Source organism: Sceloporus occidentalis, unplaced genomic scaffold, assembly GCF_023333645.1.
Source record: "Sceloporus occidentalis isolate IW3139 unplaced genomic scaffold, rSceOcc1.0.p SCAF_8, whole genome shotgun sequence".
In the NCBI taxonomy this organism is placed as follows: domain Eukaryota; kingdom Metazoa; phylum Chordata; class Lepidosauria; order Squamata; family Phrynosomatidae; genus Sceloporus; species Sceloporus occidentalis.
The window spans coordinates 20786691-20811088 of record NW_028316988.1 but is presented as its reverse complement, the minus strand read 5'-3'; the positions used below and the strand labels follow the sequence as shown (position 1 = coordinate 20811088).

Here is a 24398-nt window from a genome sequence, read left to right as displayed (position 1 = left end):
CTCAAGGCGGCTAAAACTTAGAGGACTAGTAACTTTGGTCCAGAGCACACTGCAGAAATAATCCGGCTTGAGACCGCTTTAACTGCCCTGGCTCAATGCTAGAGAATTATGGGATTCACAGTTTTGTGAGACATTTAGCCTTCTCTGTCAAAGAGCCCAATAAACTACAATTCCCAGGATTCCCTAGAGCAGTTAAAGCAGTCTCAAACTGGATTATTTCAGCAGTGTGTTTTGAACATTTGCGCCTTTTTTTTAGTGACAAAGTGGCAGAAAATGGGAAAGATTCTCCACAATGTGTAAATATAATAACATCCAAAATCCACTAAACAGGGATACATATAATTATGGGGACTAAAACATACAGAAAGCATGATGCAAGCTTCTTCAGGCAAAAGATGATGAAGCCAGTGGAGCCTAGAAAGCTTGCACTGTGTATTTTGTACATTTTGGTTGGCCTTATAAAGATGTCACTGTTTTGTGGATTTTGGGTGTTGTTGTACTTGGCTATACAGCCAACACAGCTATCCATGGGTTATTCTTATTGTTATCGTGTGCCTTCAAGTTGTTGATAGACTTATAGCGACCCTATCATGGGATTTTCTTGGCACGTTTCTTTGGAGGGGGTTTGCCATGGCCATCCTCTGAGGCTGAGAGAGTGTGACTTGCCCAGGGTCACCTAGATATATTTCTTCGGTGTACAAATAGTGCAGTTTGACACGGCTTTTAAGTGGTGTAGTTCCATCCTAGGTGGGATTTTTGGGATTTGTAGTTTGGGCAAGGGGTGTATCCGCACCATAGTTGTACAGCGAGTTGCATGCTATTTTAACTGACATGACTCTTATCCTGCAGAATCCTGGGATTTGTAGTTTGGTGAGCCACCAGCGCGCTTTGGAAGATAACGCTAAAGACCTTGGGTATAGCCACACTGCAAGATTAAAGCAGCTTGATGCCCCTTTAACTGCCATAGATCTTGGGTGCATCCAAGATACAGGATTAAAGCAACTTGATGTGGCTTTAACTGCCATAGTTCTTACTGCAGAGAATGCTAGGATTTGTAGTTTGGTGAGCCATATTCAGAGAGTTCAAGTGCTTACTTTTTCTTGTTGTGGGCCTTCGAGTTGTTTCCAATTTATGGCGGCCCTAAGGCGAAGCTATCATGTTGTTTTCTTTTCGGCAAGAGGAGGTTAGCCATTGCTTTTGGGCAAGTATGTGACTTGCCCAAGGGCACTCAGTGGATTTCACTGCCAAACTGGGAATTGAACCCTGGTCCAAACTAAAAATCCCAGGGTTATGTAGGAGGCAGCCATGGCAGTTAAAGCAGGGCCAGGTAGCTTTAACTGCAGTATGGATACACCAAAGGTCTTTTGCCTTCTCTGGCAAAGGGGGTTGGTGCCTCACCAAACTACAAATCCCAGCATTCTGTCAGATAGACCTATAGTAGTTAAAGTGGGTGCAAAATGCATTATTTCTGCAGTGTACATGAACCCTGTGGCCTCATCTGCACTGCAAAAATAATACAGAACCTCAACTTGGGCTTTAGGAAGTTGGGGAGAGAAGTATGGGGATGTGGTTTTTACAAATGTGTGCTATGGAGAGCTAGAAATGGGGCAGGGATCAAGCAGACTTACTGTGGGCAGTGAGAGTAAGTGAGAGCCAGTGTGGGTTCTTCACTTCTGAAACATGGCAGCCAGTTCCACGCTGCAGAAATAATGCAGTTTGACGCCACTTTAAACTGCCATGACTCTATCCTGTGGAATCCTGGGATTTGTAGTTTGGTGAGGTATCCTTGGCAAGAGAGTATGCCATTGCCTTCCTGCTAAGAGAATGTGACTTGCTCAAGGATTTCCATAGCCAAGTGGGGATTTGAACCCTAATCTCTTGGAGTCTTAGGCGGCATCCACAGTGCAGATGTTATCCGGTTTGGCACCATGTCTAACTGCCATGGCTCAAGGCTATGACATTTGGGGAACTGTATGTTGGGGCACCAGAGAATCCAGTTTGACACCACTTTCAAAAAACAAAACAAACAGCATTTATATACCGCTTCATACCAAACTAGCAGTGTCTGAGGATAGAGCCATGCCCACTAAAGTGATGTCAGACTGCTTTATTTCTGCAAGGGTGGATTCACCCTTGGAAAGATTTGCGAAGAAGGGTTCCCCAGAGATGTGACTGAGAGCATGGAGAAGTTGTTCTCCTTAGCCAAGCTGGAATAGCTGCTAAGGCTGTCTGGGACTTATAGTCTGCAAGGAGGAAGAATTTTTTCCATGTTCTCTAAGCTGCAGAGGAGCTTTGGAAATCCAGAGTGTCATCTGCAAATATCTGCACAGAGGGCAAGTAAAACAGATGTAAAAGGGAGCTTTGCTTTAGAAATTGGAAGGGAAGAGAAAGGAAGGTGGGGTTGGTGGAAGATGAGAAAAGAGTAAATCTTAAATTCTCAGAATAATAAGGCAATGGTCAAAATAGGGGCTGGAGTTACTTGACTGTTTCTTCTTTCTTTCTTTCTTTCTTTCTTTCTTTCTTTCTTTCATTGATTCATCTCTTTAAACTTTATTATTTACATAGTACACATTATATGATTCATCATTTATAATGTGCTTCCCCCACTCTCTTCCCACAGACAGACACTCAGAGGAAATACATTTCATTTAAATTAGCAATCATTTTAGGAGATATGGAAAATGTAATTATATTTTTTACCTCTTCATACCTCATTTTACCTTCTGCTTTCTTAATCACTGTTTCCCCTTTAGCTCTCCATGATTCTTTATTGCTTTCTCCAATATAGTTAAGTCATCTTTCCCTAAGGAAATCAAATAATATTATTTTATATATTTAAACACATAAGTCTTGTTCCAATTAGAGATTTCTTGCTCCATCCAAAGCCAGTCACTGCATGGGCGACTTTTAAAATTTGTTTTGTTACATATCTTTGATTTAGCTGGGAATCGAACCCTGGTCTCCAGTTGTAGTCCAACGCTAAAACTGCTATGCCATGCTGGCAAAAGAGGGCTGAAGATCAGTTTGAGAAGGAAAGGAGCGTTTGTCATAGAAACTGAAGGATGCAGAGCAAAAGAGCCAGGCCAGTTAAAGCCGTATGAAAGTGAATTATTTCTGCACTGTGGATGCAACCATTGGGCTGGCAAATGGTAAATGAACGACAGGGCAGTGGGAATTTTAGGAGAAGACTAGAGAGGCTTGGATGGCAGAAAATGTGGGTGACTCAAGCAGTGAGCAGGTCTGAAAAAATGGGCTGGAGAAGGTGTATTCCTCCACTCCTTCAGGCATGCATACAAAAACCAGGAAAGGAGTCTGCCAGAGGGCAGGGTGGGAAGAAATGAGGTGTGAATGAATAGGGCTTTTGACTTGGACAAAGTTGTGTGGGACGCAGTTGGCTAGCCAAAGTGAACCTTATGGCATGAAAAGGAAATAGAGAGAGAAAAAGAAATGTAGCAGCACTTTCTAGACTCATTTATATTTTAGGATGACCATTTGTGGATGTCCAGTGGGCTCTTGGTATCTGCTGGCTGGGGTTTGCTTCCAGGACCCCCCGTAGATACCAAAATCCCCGGATGCTCAATTCTCATTAAATGCAATGGCATAGTAAAATGGTGCACCTTGTATAAAATGGCACCATCAAGGTTTGCTTTTTGAAATGTATATATTTTTCGTATTTTCAAGCCGTGGGTGGTTGAATCCGTGGATAAAGAATCCGTAGATATGGAGAGCCAGCTGTAAATCCTTCTCTTAACAAGCAACAACAGAGTGATATTGAAGCCTCAGGCCATTAAGAATATTTTTTTGTTTATTTGGAGTATTTATACCCTGCTCTTCAGCCACAAAGCTCTCAGAATGACTTAAAATTTAGTTACTGTATATATTCATGTATAAGTCTAGAAATTTTAGTCAAAAATTGACCCCTAAAACCTACTTATCCCTGGGTCAATGTAAGTACCATACTCTTAACTCTTACAAAAAAAGGAACCAGTCTCTGATGAAAGGCAAGAGCTTAATCTTTTTGGAAGCACTGATTCCCCTCTGTTTTCTCATCCATCCAGCCTTTAGTGTGAGCACAAACACTGATGTCTGCTTGAACTTTGTAAGTTGTTTGGCCTCATTTCCCTTTGCTTCATTCTTTACATCCTTTTTTACATGCCCCTAAGTTTTACCCTAGAATTATCCTCGGAACATATCAAAAGCCATAACTTTGGCCCCAAAATCTGTCCTTGACTTATACATGAGGCCGACTTATAGTCTAATATATATGGTAGACAGTTCCCTGCCCTCACTCTTACAGTCTAAAAATCATATTTATATTGTTGTTGGAGTTGGATGGAATGCAATAGGACCCAGAAACAACCCCGAAATCAAACACATAGTTAAGGGCTGCAAACTAGGAGAGGAAATCAGATGTATGTATGTATGTATGCTTATTTACAGTCTTTGACCAAAACATCTCAAAGTTATAAAAACACTATCAATAAAAGCACTCTTACAAAGAGCTAATAAAAACAAATTAAAACCCAAATGCACATGTATACAGGAAGCAGATGTAATGTACAAATGAGTGAGTTTCCAGGGGATACTCATGAGCCGTTACGGTCATTTCAGTCAGCGAACGCTTAGTTTATTTCCAAGGAATTCTTGGGTTCCAGGTTTCTTAAATGTGGCAGAGGCTCCTTGACTGGAACAAAGTGGGGTGCTAGAGAGAGGTGAAAGAGGTGGAGCAGGAAAGAAAGGAAAGGAAAAGGTTGGAGAGAGGCAGGAGTAGAAGAGGAAAAGATTTGGGTGTGGGAAGGAAGGTGAAAGCTGGGAAGGGATTTAAAGACGTAGGTGAGTTTTTGCAACCTTTGGAGAGAAGGGAGGTACCAGCTAATTAGGATTTTTGCAGCCCAATTTTGATCACCATTTCCTTCTCCTCTGCTTCCTTCTCCTGGGTTGTTTTTATGGTGTTACTGGCTGTATATTCTGTCTCTGATGCCTCACAGTCCCTTTAGCTAGCAAGCTCTTGTTTTATGGCTGCCCATGCCTGCCAACCCCAAGGCTAGCAGATAATTTAACATTTCTGCGCCATCAGAGAAAACATCACTGCTTTTAAAGGTTTATGGAATGAGTCCAGTTACAGAGCAAAGGAGAGGGTCATATGGGGTTACAGTCTTTCCAGTGAGCGAAAAGGAAGACTGGCAAGCGCACTGATTCCCGGAGATTGGCCAAAAAGCCTGTAAGGCAGGGATGAGAGAAATGCATGGCTTGTCTGAATGTTTTGCCATTAGAGCCTAAGAAATTCTTTGCTTCTGTATATTGACTAGCTGAGGAAGAGCGGATGGGTTATTGGGGGGATGAGATTTAAAGGAGGCCCCTGTTCATAATTTGGAGATTACATCTGTTTCTGATTTACTTACCGCCAAAGGTACAGCTGTTCAGACACTTAAGCAAATAATTCATGGAAACCAAATGAGTCAGGGAAGGACTCTGGTCACAGTAAATTGGATGCAAGAAGCAGTTTTTGTAGTCTTCCAGGGTTATGGTATATGAAGTGGAGAAAGTGGGGAGAAGGAATGTGTTTGTCTGAGAATTATCTTACTGAAATTGAGCAGTTGTTTAAGAACAGCCACAGATGTTTCTTCCTTATATTTCTTCCACATGGAAGACCCTTCCTCAAATAGAGCAGAATTAATCTGCGATATCTAAGGCCACAAGATAGGGTGGTAGCTAGCGACTTACATAGATGGCTTTATAGAGAGATTAAGATAAAACCACAGGGAATAAATCTATCAGTGGCTATAATTCTGTTGTCACTTAATGGAACTGCCAACTTTAGAAGCAGTATACCTCTAAATGTCCAGTGCTGGGCAGAAAGGCTTTTCTGAACCTAGCTCAGTCTTTCCCAAGACAATATATTTAGCCACTGTGGGAAAACAGGATACTAGGTTAGATGGGGATTTTAACACATTTTAAACACTGGATTAGATGGGGCTCTAAACCATGGTAGGGTTGTTTTTATTGTCTCTTGTGGAATGTGGAGTATACATCTCATAAACATACCTGTCTCCTCTGTGTGTGTGTATAAATGTTCAAGTGTGTGTGTGTATATTTAGGGGGGTTGGAACTCACGTACAAACAGTAACAGCTGTTGTTGAGAGAATGTGCATGATCAGACATTTCCCTAGAGCAATGATGGACACTATTTGGGCCATATGGTCCCCCCTTATTGATTTTGCACCCCACTGGATCTGCAGTGTTCCTTTAAAACAGAGGTGATTGTTACTTCCAGGGAGGTTCACGTCTGTGTGTTTTTTAGTCTTAGAAGTGCAGAGGGCCCTGAGTTTATTTTAGTTCAAACCTGTCACTCATTAAGGAGTGGGGGGGGGGGGTGTTAAGGTTTTTTTGGGATAAAAAATTAATATGGAGGAGGCTTATATAATCATAGAGTTGGAAGACTCCACAAGGGCCATCCAGTCCAAGCCCTGCCATGCAGGAACTCTCAATCAAAGCATCCCTGACACATGGCCATCCAGACTCTGTTTAAAGACCTCCAAGGAAGGAGACTCCACTCTGAGAGAATGTGTTCCACTGTCGAACAGCCCTTACTGTCAGGAAGTTGCTCCTAATGTTCAGGCGGAATCTCTTTTTCCTGTACCTTGCATTCATTGTTCCAGGTCAAATTCTCCAGAGCAGCAGAAAACAAACGTGCTCCATCCTCAAAATGCCACCCCTTCAAATACTTAAGCAGGGCTATCACATTACCTCTTAACATTTTCTTCTCCAGACTAAACATACCTAGCTCCCTAAGTCTTTACTCATAAGGCATGCTTTCCAGACCCTTCACCATTTTAGACGTTCTCTTCTGGACACGCTCCAATTTGTCAACATCCTTTTTGAAGTGTGGTGCCCATAACTGGACACAGTATTCTAGGTGAAGCCTGATCAAGGCAGAATAGAGTGGGCTTCCTTGTCTGCAGTCCTCTTTAAAACAAAGTATTTACTCCACTATTCACATTGTTTACAAGGAAAACCATGTCCTGGAGACCTCCCAGAAGTACAGTTCCATTATAAAGAGGGTGCATGAGCAATTTGTATATTATTGTTAAGGAAGCCCCATCTGGAGTGGGGAGGGGGTGTTTGTTTGTTTGTTTTCCAATAGGTTAGGATTCCTGTGCCTCTTCCAACTTTTTGAAGTTACTCGCTTCTTCCATAAGCAACCTTTCCCATTCTCCTGCTCTCCAGATGTTTTGGACTGTAATTGTTGTCTTTATTGGTCATACTGTCTGGGGATGATGATATTTGTAGCTGACTACAGAGAGTGGTTGAGAGAGGCTGTTGCAGAGTGTGCTGTTTGTACTTTGACTTCTCCTGCTGTAGTGGGGAGGATGACATGGCTTCTAAAGTCTGGCCACCAGAAATTTGTGGAATACCATCGTCAAAGGACTAGTTTGTCCCTTTGGCTTCTCGGAGGCATGCCACAGAAGAGGCAGGAGACATTTCATTTCAATAAATGAATGATTCATTGACTTTTAAAAAGCCAAATGTATTTTGGCCTGTATATGTTTTTCAAGGCTTTCTTCAGGGGCTACATAAAATCATACAGAGACAGTAGTTTATATCAGTGACTCCCAAACACAGGCCTTTCAGGTGTTTTGGACGTTGGCTCCCAGAATCCCAGGTTGTGGCTTCTGGGAGCTGGAGTCCAAAAACCAGGAGGACAAGAGTTTGAGAATCACTTGTTTATATGCAGTAGAAGCATAATTATAACAGCATATAAAGGAAGTTTAATAATAGTGGAATATAACTATCAGTTTGGGGTGGGAAGTTGGTAGTGTTAGCGTTGCTTGTTTTTGTTTTGTTGGTTTGTTGTTCTATTATGTAGTTTTTGGATATATGTTTAAGAAGTGTACTGTATGTGTTTATGTTTAATAACATTGCTTTTAAAAAAGCCAGTGCATCAATAATAAAACTGAGAGGTGTTTTTACAATGTAAGAAAGTGTGATGTAGTGGTTTGAGTGTTCAGCTAGGATCCTAGAGATCAGGGTTTCAATCCCAGCTCAGCTACGAAACCCACTGGGTGGCCTTGGGCAAGTCACACTCTCTCAACCTCTGAGGAAGTCATTGACAACCCCCTTCTAAACATACCTTGCCAAGAAAACCCCATGATAGGTTCACCTTGGGGTTGCCATAAGTCAGAAATGACTTGAAGTTACACAACAACAGCAGTTACATTTGTACATGGCCTGTATGTACCTATTTGAAGTTTAATTGCAGACGTCTCTCACCATGTGCTGAACAAAGGGAAGAAATATGTGACTTAAGCTTTTACAATTAACTCCACTTGAATACTATAATTAAATATGAAGCCCATACCATCATTAAAAATCAGCCTCTGGAACTCCGCATCCCATTCATAACTGGAGAGATCCATTATCAAAGGCATTCACATGGACAGAGCCATGCTTGCTTTGATGGTTGGATGAATAGGTGGTTTTTTGGACTTGTGACCCAGCTGCTATTCCTGGGGTTGAGAAGAATTGAGTGATATGCTCCCAGAGCTCAGTTATTTGGGTTTCCGGGAATTAATTGATTTTTTTAAAGCTTGATTTCTTTTTTAATAGGTGATATAGAAACAAACATCATCTCAGGAGATACATTCTTCCCCATCTGTGTTTGTGTGGGAAGGATAGGTCCCTTTTAAAACGAAGTCTATATAAATATTTGTACTGAAATATTCAAAGTATTTTGCATTCTTTGGAACAGGGAGATATTTGATCAGTTGATACAAACCTTAAAAATTGGTCTAAGGATGGGGACCCAGTGTATTCATCCATGAAGGATAGTTCCAAGATGATGTGAGATCATAGTAACCTTAGGCTCATCATTGCCTCTCAGCCTCACCTACCTTACAAGATTGTTGTGAGGATAAAGTAGCGGGCAGGCTATAAACACTGCCAGGAATTCCCAAGGGGAAAGGTGAGATATAAATCTAACGAATAAAACTGGACTAATATTTTTTTTTGACCCTATCACTGCTTCAGGTGGCAGTGAGTTCCATAAGATAATCCTTCACTGTCTGAAGAGCTTCTTTCTTCTCTATAGCTAACCAACAACGTTGAGTGATGCTGGGTGGCATTTTATTATTTATTTGTTCATTAAACCTGTCTTCCTTCCAGTGTAGCGCGAAAATGTGAACTATAATAGGAGTTACCAGCAACAGAAGCTTGAAGCTCAACTGTGATCAACTTTTTGGTCCTGACCCTTTTGCCCTACACACCGCTGTATTGAGGCTCTGCAGCTGAATTTGGCCCTGAGTTGTCCACCTGTTTCAGACTATGGAACTGCTTGACAATTGAGGACTGTTAGATGGGTCCTGCTCTGTGTCTCACCAAAGGAGACATAGGGGAGGGCCTTCACTGTGGTGGCACCCCAGTTGGGGAACAACCTCCATTTGGAAACTCTATTGGCACCAATGTTGGTATAATTTGCACCTAGTCAAAATGGAACTTTTCATTTGGACCTAATTGATTTTGTCCAAATTCATTTTTTTTGGTGATAACTGCCTTCAAGTCACCTTGACTCACGGTGATGCTGTGGATGAGAAACCTCTAAGCGCCCCTGTCCTCAACTGCCCTTCTCAGGTCCTGCAGGCTCATGTCCATGGCCTTCCTAATTGACTCTATCCATCTGGTATGCACTCTTCCTCTCTTTCGACTGCCCTCCACCTTTCCTAGCATTATTGTCTTTTCCAGTGAGTCATCTCTTCTGATGATGTGGCTGAAATATGACAAGCTTAATGTAGTCATCTTAGCTACCAGGGAGAGCTCAGGTCTGATGTGTTCTAAGACCCATTTGTTTTTCCTTTTGGCCACCCACATCCTCAGCACTCTTCTCTAGCACCACATCTCAAATGAGTTGATTTGCATTCTGTCAGATTTCTTCACTGGCAGCTCTCGCATCCATACGTGGTTTCAACCATTTTTAAATTATCTAGTTTTGAACTGAAATTCTATCTTTGTGTAGTCTTTTAAAGTTGTTATTTGTTGTTGTGTGCCTTCACCGTGTTTTCTTGGCAAATTTCTTCAGATTATATTGTGTATTTTGGTTGGCCAATAAAGGTATCACTGATGAATTTTTGGCCCCATACAGACAGGCCAAAATAAAGCTGTTTCGGGTCACTTTGGAGGTATGCTGTTTAAATGATGCATGTGTCCTAAGAGTCCGGAAGCTGTGCCAAAGCTGAGCTCCAGTCCTAAGGACTGCATTGTGGCTTTGGTGTGGCTTCCGGACTCTTAGGACACATGTATCATTTAAACAGCATACCTCCAAAGTGACCCGAAGCAGCTTTATTTTGGCCTGTCTATATGGGGCCTATGTTTGTATTTGTTAAATGGCCAACATAGCTATCCCTGCATGTTTTCTTCAAAGGAGGTTCACCATTGCCATCCTCTGAGGCTGAGAGAGTGTGATTTGCCCAGAGTCACCAAATGGGTTTCATGGCCAAACAGGGATTTGAACCCTGTTCTCTCTCTGTTGTTATTATAATGATTTATATCCTACTTCTCTCCCAGAATTTGGACTCGAGATAGCTTACAATTTTTAAAAAGAACAATATGTGTACAACTAAAATAATGAAAAAATTAAGCATTAAAATGGAATTTGGTTATTTACAATTTTAAAGTGGTTTAAAACTACTCTTTGCAATAAGTTCTTTTGTATCCAGTTCTGGGCACTACAATTCAAAAAGGATGTTTACAAGCTAGAGCATGTCCAGAGGAGGCTGATCAAAATTGTGAAAGATCTGGAAACCATCAAGCCCCATGAGGAGCATCTTAGGTAGCTGGGTTTGTTTAGCCTGGATAAGCAAAGGTTAAGAGGTGATACAATACTGAAGATGGAGCAAGCTTGTTTTCTGCTGCTCCAGAGAATAGGACCCGGAGCAGTGGATTCAAACTATAGGACAAGAGATTCCACCTCAACGTTAGGAAAAACATCCTGATGATAAAAGCTGTTCGACAGTGGAAAACACTCCCTCGGAGAGTGGTGGAATCTCCTTCTTTGGAGATCTTTAAGCAGAGGCTGGATGGTTATCTGTGAGGGATGCTTTAATTATGGCTTCTTGTGTGGCAGAATGGGGTTGATGGCCCTAGAGGTCTCTTCCAACTTTATGTTTCTATGATTTTAAAGTTACTCATTGTAGCCTGTAAACTCAACCAATACTGGGTAAGATCTGTCTTGCCACACAAATGGACAAGGCAGTTGGTACTGTCTTCTTTTTATTTTGTTGAGCGTTTTTTTGGGGGAAAAACCCACCACCATCATGACTAAACTACCAAACCTGACCCGCATTAGTAAACTTAGTTGTGTGTTTATTTTAAGGTACCTGCTCCCATGGCGTTTGGGGAAGGAGTCTCTTCAGCACCAGATCAGGATTCTGCTCATGGAGGGCACCTTGAACTTCAGTACAGAGGGCTGAAGTACAGATAGCAGAAGCCAGCTTGGGTGGAGAAAGAGAAGGCCTGCATCCTGTTCCCTAAAGGACTGCTCTGGTGATGACGTACTTGGTAATGTGCCTTTTTATATATATATTTTTATTTTTAAACATGGAACAGCAGAGAAGGTTAAAGAAAGGTTTGATCAAAAGCCAAATGGAAAAAACCAGCAAGCAAGAAAGTAAAGAGTTGGGGAGACGTGTTCTTGCATCACATTACAGTTCAGATGTGACTTGAATATAAAAGAATTTGCTGAACTCAGTGGCCTTAAAATGTATAGTGAGGGAACTTTGGCAGCAGTGGCAAGGAATGTATGAGAAGTAAGCGTCCCACAGCTTCTTTACTGTTGTTGCATGCTTTCAAGTCGACTCCAATTTAAGGTTACTCTGTCTTAGGCCTGATACAGACAGGCCAAAATAAAGCTGTTTCGAGTCACTTGGGGGTATGCTGTTTAAATGATACATGCATTCTAAGAGCCAGAAGCCTCACTAAAGTCATGCTCCAGTCCTAAGGACTGGAGTGCAGCTTTGGTGCAGCTTCCAGACTCTTAGGATGCATGCATCATTGAAACACTATACCTCCAAAGTGACCTGAAGCAGCTTTATTTTGGCCTGTCTGTATAGGGCCTTAGGGCTTTCTTGATAAAAATTTATTCAGAGTAGGTTTACCATTGCTCCAACCTATGAATCTCTGAAGAGATGTTATGTAGAAGATGAACTTGTTTTCTGCTGCTGTACAGACTAGAAAATGAACCAACAGATTCCAGTTACAAGAAAAGAGATTCCACCTAAATATTAAGAAGAATCTTCTTATCATAAGAGCTGTTGAACAGTGGAGGATTTTAAACAGAGGTTGGATGGCCATCTGGCAGGAGTGCTTTTGTTGCATTTGGTTGAATGGCACGGTGTTGAACTAGATGACCCTTGCCAACTCTTACAACTCAGACTCCTCATGAGCTGAAGAAGTATGACTTGCTCCATGGCACCCTGTGGGTTTCCATTTGAATCTTGGACTCCCAAAATTCTAGTGCAGCACTCAAACCATCCACATTTCTATACCCCAATATTTTTCATATCCAGTGATACACCCATGCACTACTCCAGAGATCTTGTTCTTTGCTGTGTGGTACTTGGAGCTTTCTCCTTTTGCAGAGACCATGTTTGCATTCTCAGGGTTGAACCAACCCTTTCAGGCCTCCCATTTGTAAAATGAGCAGCTCCTTGGCTGGAAGTGATATTGTATTGTGAGGGTGAATAATCACGTAATTAAATACCCTCTCCTTTTGGGATCTTGAGTTTTGGACTATGGGATTTGTCAGCAAACAGAAGAGAGAACTTTCTCTGTCTCCCCTGCCTGGCTTCTAGTTTATTTGATGGATGCTGATCCAGAGGTAAGAGAGTTGGTTGTTGGCTCACAGAGGTGTTGGGAGGTTTGGAAATGGGATCCATTTCCCCAAGCAAAATGCTCACCTATAGTCTGGAGAATCTTGGCTTAGAAGATTATAAAGTGTTGTGAGGTGGCAGACATATCAACTAGTTGAATGAGAGTGAGGAACCTTCAGCCTCGAGGCAAAAACAAATCTTGTAGGTCACACCATCTTGCCTTGCCTGGTCAACAATGAGGCTAACCCATATTGGATGTCATCTTCTCCACTGAACAAGAATGATCCTTCATGGTAAGTGGCCATTGTACCATTTCTAGGATTTTTGGTCTCTTCAGAAATGTTCAGGGGACTTGTGGGTTCTCTCTTGCTTCTTGATTGCTCCTTTTTGAATGGGCAATTATACAGTATTTATGTGTTATTTATGTGTTTTCTTCATATCTTTTCTCCCTGATTAGGACTCTGGGATGCTTAATATTCAATAAGACAAATATATTGAAGTCATAATGTAGGTTAAAGCATTAAAACTTTAAATGACTACTTTAAAAAATATAGCAATCATCCAGTTAGCGAGAATCAGCGTGGTGTAGTGGTTTGAGCACTGGACTACAACTCTGGAGATCAGAGTTCAAGTCTCTGCTCTGCCATGGAAACTTGGCGTAGTCACATACTCACTCCAGAAAACCCTGTAATAGATTCGCCTTAGGGTTGCTATAAGTTGGAAATAGCCTGAAGACATACAACAGCAACATCCAATTAGCAGCCCTTTCCGTGGTAAATGAGATCAGATGCCAAATGCCCCTTTCACTATAAAGGTCTCTGTTTCTCTTGTCTGGAAAATAACAGAGGGAGCAATCTAGCCTCCTTCAGTAGAGTGACCTCAACTTGGTTCTCCCCTCAGCTGTGTTGGGCTACATGTCCCCTTCATCAGTAATCAACATGAATGCATCCATGCTGCAGAATTAAAGCAGTTTAATACCACTAGCTGCCATGACTCTATCTACAGAATCCTGGGATTTGTAGTTTGGTGAGGTAATTCAGTCTGGCCTTTCAAAGAGCCCGGGTATTTCACCAAACCCATTTACATCCTTTCAGGATAGACAATACCTGCCTGTCTTAGCTTAAAGCAGGTTTTTTCGTGGTCATGCATTCATGTCTGTTCTAGAAGAACTAGAGGAACATATGGTTTCTCCTGAGACCCTTTCAGAGCTGTCCACCCCCCCCACACACACACACTTTTTCCTTTGTCCTTCCCTCTCTATCCTCTCTTTCTACCTCTCTCTTTTTAGGCCACTGCTAAGATTTCCCCTGGGATGACCCAGCCTTGTATTTTAACAACAGTGGAGTCCTTAATTAAAGTGTTGACTTTAATTAACCAATTACAGATTCCAGTGGATACTGAGATAATCATATGCTTCCTGGTTTTGAAAGCAGAGTTATTGCTTTGTGCACTGTAACGTGTGCGAGAGAAATGAGAGATCTGTCTGCTTTTGCATAAAGCTAGTCATAAATTAACATTTATAGGAAAACCTGGTGTTACTTTGGAAGTTGAATAACAATTATTATTATTATTACTATTACTATTACTATTTTAGCCTGCCTCTCCCTTTTGGATGGAGGTGGGCTCCAAACAAAGAAACAAATATCAATTACAAATACAAAGTCATAAAATCACAATCTCCATTCCCAACAAAACTAACAGGTTATTCAGTCTAAAAACACTTCAGATTAAAATTCCAATCTAACTAAAGCACTCCAGCCTCTGTTTACAGACCTTCAAAGAAGGAAGATTCACCATATCCTCTCAGGCAGTCTGTTCCACACTCAAACTGTTCTTATGGTCAAGAGGTTCTTCCTAGGTGGAATCTTTTCTTGGAATTTGTTCATGTAATACTCTTTGAAGTAGCTTGGTCTCTTCTAATGCAGAGATGGGGAACCTGAAGCCCTGGTGTGGAGCCCAGCCTTTCTGCTTGTGAATTCCCTAGATGCTCACAGACCCTTTCCCCATGACACAGTGGCTGTATCCTCATTGTTTTTAGCATCTTTCTAATCTGCTGCCTCTCTACATTTCTGCAGCTTTAATTTTTGTATGTTGCAGTTGAACTACCCATGAGGTTTTTTTCCCCCAGCTGTGTATTTGGTGGTAGGCTTCCATGATATGCAAACAGTGAAGCAGTTTGCTAGCAGGAAGAAGTGTGTGAGAGAAGCCACTTGGAATATAAAAGGTGTGTGTGTGTGAAAGCATGAAGCAGTCAGACAATAGAGTTAGACAACTATTTACTTTTGTTCATTGCTGATTACTCTGGGTAGTACTAGCTCCAAATCCTCAGGCAAATCCTTTAGCTGGTGGTGTAGGTGAAACCTCAGACCAAGTGCACCCCTCCTGGCAGCCAAATATAATGTTGCAAGGTTCCCAAGATGATCATGCCCTTTCTTACCCAGGAAACCATAATCCTTCTAGTCCATTACTTTCTCTAATTTTGTATTCCCCAAGTCTTCCAAACTGAAGGTAGTAGTGGCTTCCTTCCATTGTAGTTTTTGTGTTCCTTCATTTCCAACTTACAGCAACAATTATTGTTAACTGCTGTCAAGTCGACTTATGGTGACCCTGTGAATAAAAGACCTCCAAGTCACCCTGTCATCAACAGACCTGCTCAGGTCTTGCAGACTCAGGGCTATGGCTTCTGTGATGGAGTCTTATTCAGTCTTCCTCTTTTCCTGCTCCATTCCACCTCACCAAGCATTGTTGTCTTGTCTAATGAATCATGTCTTCTCATGATACTTCCAAAGTATGACAATCTCAGTTTAGTCATCTTGACTTCTAGAGAGCATTCAGGCTTGATATGCTCTTGGACCCATTATTTGTTTTCTTGCAATCCATGGTATTGATAGAACTGTCCTTCACTATCATTCCAGAGAAAACTTGATATAGCAGATGGAGTCATAACATGGAAAGGTTAGGGATTAATTCCTATACCTCTCAAAGGAAGAGCAATTCAAACAAGTTTCAGCAAAACGTTTATTCAAAACTAACAATATTATGCACATGGGAAATAGAAGGGGGAAAACCCTGTCAGGTAAGCCCTGCATAACTAAACAAAAGGACTTTGAATCTACTAGTGACCACTTGAAGGCTACCTCCAAAGTGCGTCCAAAGATGATGTTTTCTTTAACCACCCTCACTTTTCTTATGAGTTTCATTTTGGTGGCCAGATCTGTGAGTTTTGGATGTTTTTTTAAAACATGCTGGGATTAGTTGACAAGGCATCTCTGCTCCACTTTTCCCCCTACTTTGCTGTTCATGCATGCTTGGTAAGAGACTCTGGAGGTAGCTGCTGTTTACTTTGCCTGTTGAAGGCAGGCACATATGGCTACCTTAGGATCAGTGAGATTAGAATCTTCCTTTTTTCCATATTTTTTCTTGAGTGCATTGTTTACTGCAGATACGCTGCTGCGACCCTGCACTTAAATGTTCTGTGTTTCTCCAGCCTTCCTTCACCATCTTCCCACTGCCGATGCTGCTAAAAACATCCAGTTATATAAAAGATGAGAATGAAAAAGGGGAGCGAAAAAAGCATTTACAGTATAAAAATAGTTTCACTGTCCTGAGAAATGAAACAAGTCAAGGATTACTTTTTCTTTCACGGCCTCCACTTTTACAATGGTGACTAAATAATTTGATCTATCTTTTTATACATACTGGGAATAGCTGATGAGGCAGACATTTATCTCTGTTTTTCTGCTCAGTAAGGGATTCTGGCAGCAGCTGCTTTTTACCTTGCAGTTTGAAGGCAGGTAGGTACACATGGGATGAAGGATGCAATGGCTTCGTGGTTAAGATGCCAGTTCTGACATTCTTAAGGTCAGAAGGTTGGCAATTCGAGGCTCAAGTGCTGCATGATGGGGTGAGCTCCCGCCACTAGACCCAGCTTCTGTCAACCTAGCTGTTCAAAAACATGTAAAAGTGCAAGTAGATAAATAGGAACCACTTCGGTAGCAAGATAACAGCATTCAGTGCAGTCATGCTGGCCGCAAGATTAGATTCGTCTTTGGACAATGCTGGCTCTTTGGCTTAGTAACAGAGATGAGCACCATCCCCTACAGTCGGTTACAATTGGACATCCATGTCAAGGGAAAACCTTTACCTTTACACATACCTGCAGTAGGATTGGCTAGTGTTGAATCTTATTACTTTTCCCCACTTAATCTTTGTTTCCTGCAGGTGCTTGCAACACTGCATCATAAGGGTCTGTGTTTCTCCATCTTCTCATTTGATCTAAAATGTGTGTCATTTTCTGATTACTTGTATTGGTGGATCTTAGGATTTCAGTAAAAGAAAGTACGAGTCCTTAGTATCTGCTCAGGTATTGTTCCAGGATCCCCCATGAATATCTAAATCATGGATACTCAAGTTCTGTTAAATTTAATGACATAGTAAAACGGCATCCTTTACATAAAATTGGAAAATTAAAGTTTGCTTTGGGGAATTTTTATTTTTTTGGAATATTTTCAAGCTGTGGATGGTTGAATCCATAGATAAAGAATCTGTGTATACAGAGGGCTTACTGTAAATGTATTTTATGGGAATTTATTTCTTCCCAACCCTGAAATCAAACACACTGTTGAGGGCTGGAAACTGGAAGAGGAAATCAGATGTAATGTACAAATTAGTGTATTTCCAGGAGATACTCATGAGCCATTACTGTCATCTTAGTCGGTGAATGCTTAGTTGATTTTCAATGAACTCTTAGGTTCCATGAGTGAATGACTGGTCTTGCCAAGTTTCCTAATTGTTTTAATTTTTAAGCATTCTTTTTAATTCAGACACTCCCATGATGACTTAGGGGACTTAGAATTCCATCCTTGCAATCAGGGTGAAAATGGTGGCTTTAAGGTCACAATTGCTGGATTGCAGAACTCTTGGACTGCCTGTATTCTAGAATGCCTTACTTCCGAGAAAATTGGAGCGAAGTAGGTGAGCATAAATCTGCAAAATTAAATAATCTCCCCTGTTCAGCAGATACTTTATAGTAGTTCTTTCTCTTGGCCTCTGCCTTTTCTTCCAATCTTCTTTCATTTTTCCTGAGTTGCTAGTATGTATAGTTCTCTGGTTATGGGACTCAGTTTCTGCACACCTTTTGCAAGGTTTTTGTTCAGAGGATGAGCCCATAAGCTCATAAACAGACAAGAGACCAGTTGTGGTGTCATTTTTCATAGGTTTTCATTATGAATGCTCAGGCTGCTATAATTCTGTTAGCCTTCCAGTTGCTTCAAGACTGTCTGTGTAGGCTGCAAGAAACTAGTAGGGAGCCTATTCTTGCTTGTGAAAGAGAGGTAACAGAGGGAAATGCACAGCATTTACCAATGAGTTTGGGCTGCCCTCCCTATTAGCCCTAGCCAGAGTAGCTAGGAATCATGGGAATTGTAGTCCAGTGTCACCTGGAGAGCCACAAGGTCTCCACTTCTGCAGTAGGCAGCCATCCTTCAAAGCACTGGTGGCTTCAGAGGTCACCTTTGGTTCTAAGTTCTTATCTCTTGGTCTTTCCTCTGGAAAGGTTGGATAGCCCTACAAACATGGTCAATGAAAAACCAAAAGCAAACTCTCCTTACACCCAAAGTTGGTTTCAGGGATATCAGGAAGACTGCCCTGGTGAAATGGAGCAACTGTGATGTGCGTGACTTTCTGTTGCTGCATTTTATTAGACTCTTGATGGTAAAGATGCTGAGCTACTAAATGCCTTCTATACGTATTTCCTTGGGAGAGTTCAAGGACGCGTCAGTGCTGTGGCAGAGAAAACTGAGCTCAGGGCAGAAGGATTAAATCTAAATCTAGCCTTAGGCTACAGTGTTATGCAAAGGAAGCAGAAACTGAGGAGCATCCAATGAAGTCCACAGAAGAAACTGGGGATACATCTCAAAATGTTCAGAAGATAGTTGTTTAAAACCTTCTAATGCATTCCAGCCTGTGTGTGCTCTTAAGGCCTTCTTCAGGGGCTGTTGAACTTCAAATATTGTCTTGTTCAGGGAAGGTGTGAAGATTAGATTTTAAGTAGCCACTGAGAAGGGGCTTGTGAGTATATGTAATCTCAAAAAGTGTTGGGCATCTTTTAAAGTAATAAAACCAACCAGCTTTTCAGCATCTTGAGACTTGTCTCCAGTTTTTTCTGCACGATTATGCAAACATTTCTAGGAGAAAGTCCCATTGAGACTAGAGTGGCTTACTTCTATTTCTCTGTGTTCTATTCTGACAGTGGCTGGTCATTGCTAAATTTGAACATCTCAGTAGGTGTCAGGCTTTTCCTCTGGGTGTCCAGATTGCCTTTGCATTTTGCCATCTTGGTTTATCTAGCAGTCTTGGCCACCACAAGTTGTACTGTTGCCCGCTATGGATGGCTTTGCCACAGATGATTGGGAGGCCTTTGCCTCTCCAGCTGTTTTGTACTGCAAGTTTCAGAATTCCCTAAACCACTGACTGCACTGTCTGGAGTGCCTAGGAGCTGAAATTTGAAGCATCTGGTAGGCCACAAGTTCCCCCTCTCCCTGCTCTAGGAACTGATTAGGCAACAAGCATCATAGCTTCTGAGTTCGTATGGAACCGTTGTATTTTCAGTCACAATATACAGATATGAAAGCTGGACAGTGAAAAAAGCAAATAAGAAGAAAACCAACTGATTTGAAATGTGATACTGAAGAAGAGTGGTGAGAATGCCGTGGACAGCCAAAGAGACAAAAAAGTGGGTCCTAGAACAGACTGAAATCTTGGAAGCCAAGATGATCAAACTGAGGCTGTTATGCTTCGACCACATCATGAGAAGGCATGACTCCTTAGAAAAGGCAATAATTCTAGGTTAGGTAGAGGTTAGCAGAAAGAGAGGAAGACTGCACACCAGATGGACAGACTCAATCAGGGATATTATGGGACTAAATTTGCAGGACCTAAGCAGACCAGTGGAGGATAGGGGGTCTTGGAGATGTCTCATCCATAGGGTCACCATGAATCGGGGATGACTCAAGAGCAGTTAACAACATGTTGGTATGGTCCAGAGAAAATTACTTCTGGAGGTGACCACCCATTCCTTCCTGGGCCAGTGCTTAAGATAAGCAGCCTTCATGGATCTGCTGTGAGATGTACCTTACTCAGTGTCTCCCCTTCCTAAATGAAATAAGTATATGTGATGCTTTGACCTCTATGGAGGAAGAGCAGGTTTAAAATGGTATAGATTATTTCTCTCCTGGTGAGGTGTAACTTGCTAGGAGTTTTCTCCATTGGAGAATTTCTCTTTTTGGCTTCTGAGCACTTCTTCCTGCTGTTTTTGCTATCAAGTCTGTTCCAGGAAAAATAGGAATTGCCATACCAGCTTCTTCTGCCTGCATTTTTAATTTACTCCAACTTAGTCTTCAGGAAAACTTGTTGCTTAGCAAGCTACAAATGCCAGGATGTTTCAAAAGTCTCTCTCCATGAACGCTTGTTTGCAAATGACACAGAGGAGGACAATCTCCAGTCCTGTTTGGGTAGCTTTGAGAAGTTCTCTTTGCTTTGTGTATTTTTAAAATTTTAATTTTAGTTTTTCTGTTTGAAAACCTTGGTGAAGATAAGTTTGAGAGAATCAGCTTCAGTGCCACCCACCTCTTTAGCAGCAAAGAGAGAACCGTTGTCTTTTAAATCAGATCAGAGTCTGGCAAACATCTGAATTTAATATGTGTCTGTGTTAGAAGGAAGACTGCATAGAGAAGAGGCAGGAGCAGGTAAGAGAATAACCACATTTAAGTCGGGAGTTAGAAGACTGAATGTTGTGCAACAGAAGATTTAAAGCATGAGTTGGCAAAGTGCAGCCTTCCAGATTTTATTGGAGTGCAGCTCACATGTGCCCTGGCCAGCATAGCCAGTGGGTAAGGCATGCTGGGAGTTTCACCCCAGCAATATCGGAGGAGCTCCATGATTCCCATCCCTAATTTAGAGATTAAGATTGCTATCCTGTGCAAAGGTTTCCTTTAAATTGCACTGAACTGAATGGGTTTTACATCTGAAGAGAGATGCATAGTATTGCACAATACTCCGAAGAAGTGCTAAACAAGGGCAGTTCAAAACAGCTGATAGTGGTTTTTTTTAAATGGCTTTGCTTTCTGTAATAAGTGCAATTCTGGAATGCTGGTACTGTACTAGCGTACTTCACATCATGGTCGTATCATATTCTGTGCAAGACTGTACGTATCTAGTTACGCTTGCACTTAACAATAACAGATACCTCTTTCACACTAGATCTGGATCCAAATCCAGAGCAGTTTGGTTTATGGTTTTTGTTGTTGTTGCTGCTGTTTTGTTTTCGCAAGTGTAAAATTTGCAAAGGTATAGTCAATGTCTTCTCCAAATCAAAAATCACACTCAGGAATGAGTATCTGTTTTACTAAGTGGTGCCGTTTGATGCCATTCTCCTTCAGGTTTGCACTGTGGAGTCCAAGCACGCTTGCTGCTGTACCTGAATTTCTGCATTTATCTGAAGCCTTATATTTTATGTTAACTAATCTGATTTTACTACTAAACTGGATTCTGTGTATAGTCATTTATATGGATTAAAATCCCAACGTCTAACATAATGGGTGATTGAAAGGATGACCAAAATCCATCCCCCATTTTACTTATGAGCATAGTAGGGCTGGGAATCTTTGGCCCTTCAGATATTATCAGATATCCTATCTCTCAACATCCTCTGCCAACGTGGCTAGTTGCGATGGAGGATGGCATGGTGGTATAGCAAAGTGGTTAAGAGTGAGATTCTGCATTGTTGTTGTTGTATGTCATGCAGTCATTTCTGATTTACAGCAACCCTAAAGTAAAACTATCATGGGGTTTTCTTGGCAAGATTTGTTCAGAGGGGTTTTTGCCTTTGCCTTCTTCTGAGACTGAATGAGGGTTACTTGTGGATCCTCTTTTCTTTTGGGAGGCATGCATTTTGCTATCACCTTGCAATTCCTCGTGTTTAGAGAGGTGCTGGCATCTGTGTTTTATTTTTATATTTAAAAAAAAGATTTCTTCAAGGCAACAACAAAAGCAGCCTTGGGTACAGTCAACAGACATTAGATACAAAGGTATGTTAAATTAACATTGCAAAACTTACAATTTAAAACATATAATACCATTTAAAATATATTAATTGTTACAAAGCAACATGATAACAAAATCAAGCATAGATATTTCTTGTGGTCACCACAGCATAGCTCAAACTGGGATTAGAGAAGGAATACAAGTTCAGAGACAGATCACTTGATTCACAATGCTACTTCAGTTAGTGTTCCTGCAAATTTGATGATCAAGTCTGAACCTTTAGTAAGTAAACTGTGCTTTTCAAAGTTGGCTCCTACTTTCCAAGTTACCAATACTTCTCTTTTTCCTCCTCAGCCTTGCAAAAGATGTTTGTGTGTAACCATGGCTTCTAGCTCCCTTGCTCTGTCTTGTTTCCCCCCTGCCCTCATTTTCAAGAGCTGACAGCAGTTGCTAAGGGAAGATGAGCCATTAGAAAAGATCCCTTCATAGCCTCAAATCTAGCCAGAACATCAGTACACAGTGCTTCTCTTTTAAAATGAAGCAAGCAAACAAAAATCTTTGCTTTCAGGAAATTTGTCCACCTTTTTAGATGTTCTTATACCCCGAGGACTCTGTCTGTATGAGTTAGACCCATTGTCATGCCACTTAAAGCACTGGCATTGGTATATTTTAGTGTGCCAGAAGCAATGTAGCTCCACTTCAGGCTGCCATTTTGGCTGGGTATTGGACAATTTTGTTCTCTTTTTTTTTTTGAGGGGCTTTGGGAGATAGGGGAAAACAAATCACTGTTATTGTGGACAATTTTGGAGACCTTCAGGCAGTTTTGGGTTAAATGATCACCAGAAAATCAGCCCAATTCTTTTTAAAAATTGTGGAACCTGGGGGTTTCTGGGGGACCTCAGTGGTCATACTTACAAACCCCAAGAGCTACATATGGCACACTGGCCACAGTTTGCTAGATGATGAAACATACTCCTGAGTTTTTCCTCTCTGTTTTTTGACAGTGAAGAAGGAAGAGAGGCAGAGTTGAGGCAGTTAAGTGCCATGCGTGGAATATTCTGTCTTGGAGAGTAGTGGTGTCTCCTCCTTTGGAGGTTTTTAAACGGAGGCTAGATAATCATCTGTCACTTTGGTTGTGTCCTCAGAATAGGGTTGGACTGGACGGACCTTGGAGTCTTTTTCAACTCTAGGATTCTGTATCAGAAATGATGTCCCAGAGCATCTTCAGTGCTTACAGTTGCACATCCCAGCTTGCAAGAACCATGATCATGTTCTTGGAGAAAGTACTGCATTTTCACCTCATGCAAAAGAGAACGTGTGGGTGTGCTTAGCCAATGAAGGAAGTACCTCTGGGTTCCATACAAGGAGTATGTTTTTAATACAATGTACTGATTGTGTAGCATATCAAACATTTTTAACAAAGGGAGCAAACGGAACTGATAAAGGTGCTCTGCACGAGGAGGAAATTGATAAGAGCAGATGCGTAGAAGCCTGCTGCTCCAGTTAAAAAGGGTGCGCAAATATGGAGGGCTGCATTAGACCCTAAGGAAACCTTGAAGGGCCATTATCCTTCACCATATCTTCTTCTACCAAAAAAAAAGCCTTCTAGGGGAGCATTATCACCATGTTTTTGGGCCTTCCTGGCCCAAAAACCACTCTCGAGAATGAATCAATATCTTTTTACCAAGTTGAGCCAACAGAGCCCTTTTTTTAACAACAGGGAGTGACTTGGAAGAACACTTCATGCTTGCTTCCTGTTTTAAAAATATCATCTCTATATTGGCCGAGAGAGATCCCAAAATGTGGTATAAATAGCAGGTGGGAGGTATTCTGGGACAAAAACATTGCAAAAAAATTGATCCTCTGGTGTATCCAGAAGGGCTCTAAATGTGGTAGAAATGTACTCCATACTCCCCAGAGAGTATTTTGGAGCAAAAGGAATGACCCCTGGGGTGCCCTGGGGCCATAAAGTGGCCTGAGTCTAGGGGCTACTTGCAGCCTATGGCCATACTTCACCCACTCCCAATGGTGGAGAACCTCTTTCACAAATTTATTTATTGGTGAATATTTATTTATAAACAATAAAATTAAATGTGAGTTCTGAATAATAAAATTTGATAGTCCTACACAACATTCAGATATCTCCAAATTTTTTGATGGTGTTTTTAGTATCCAAAACGGCCAGGCCTTAGGGTGACATTACAGTATCTGGAGAGGGATGAATTCCTAGACTTACAGTGGAAACACGAAACAACAGATAATAGCACACCCTATAGAAATTAAATTACTTCTGGAGGAAGTTGACTATAGATTCATGCTAGAGGACCTAGAGATAACACCTCTCTAGTTAGGTGAGAGTCAGTGTGGTGTAGTGGTTTGTGCATTGGACTAGGACCCTGGAGACCAGGGATTGAATCCCAGCTCGGCCATGTAAAGCCACTGGATCACCTTGGGGAAGTCACACATTTTCAGCCTCAGAGGATGACAATGGCAAAA

The 24398-nt window shown here is 41.5% G+C and overlaps 1 protein-coding gene across 4 annotated transcripts in view; it reads left to right on the top strand.

Annotated features, from left to right (window-relative positions):
- Nucleotides 1-24398, top strand: part of LRRC8A (leucine rich repeat containing 8 VRAC subunit A) — a 44384-nt gene that overhangs the window by 593 nt on the left and 19393 nt on the right. For 3 of the 4 annotated variants that reach the window (XM_089535168.1, XM_089535166.1, XM_089535165.1), the window contains exon 2: nt 11366-11550. The gene's annotated coding sequence lies outside the window, so the exon portion shown is untranslated. Of the gene's footprint in view, nt 1-2941; nt 3150-11365; nt 11551-24398 lie in introns of all 4 variants that reach the window. The other variant, XM_089535167.1, reaches the window with a different exon arrangement.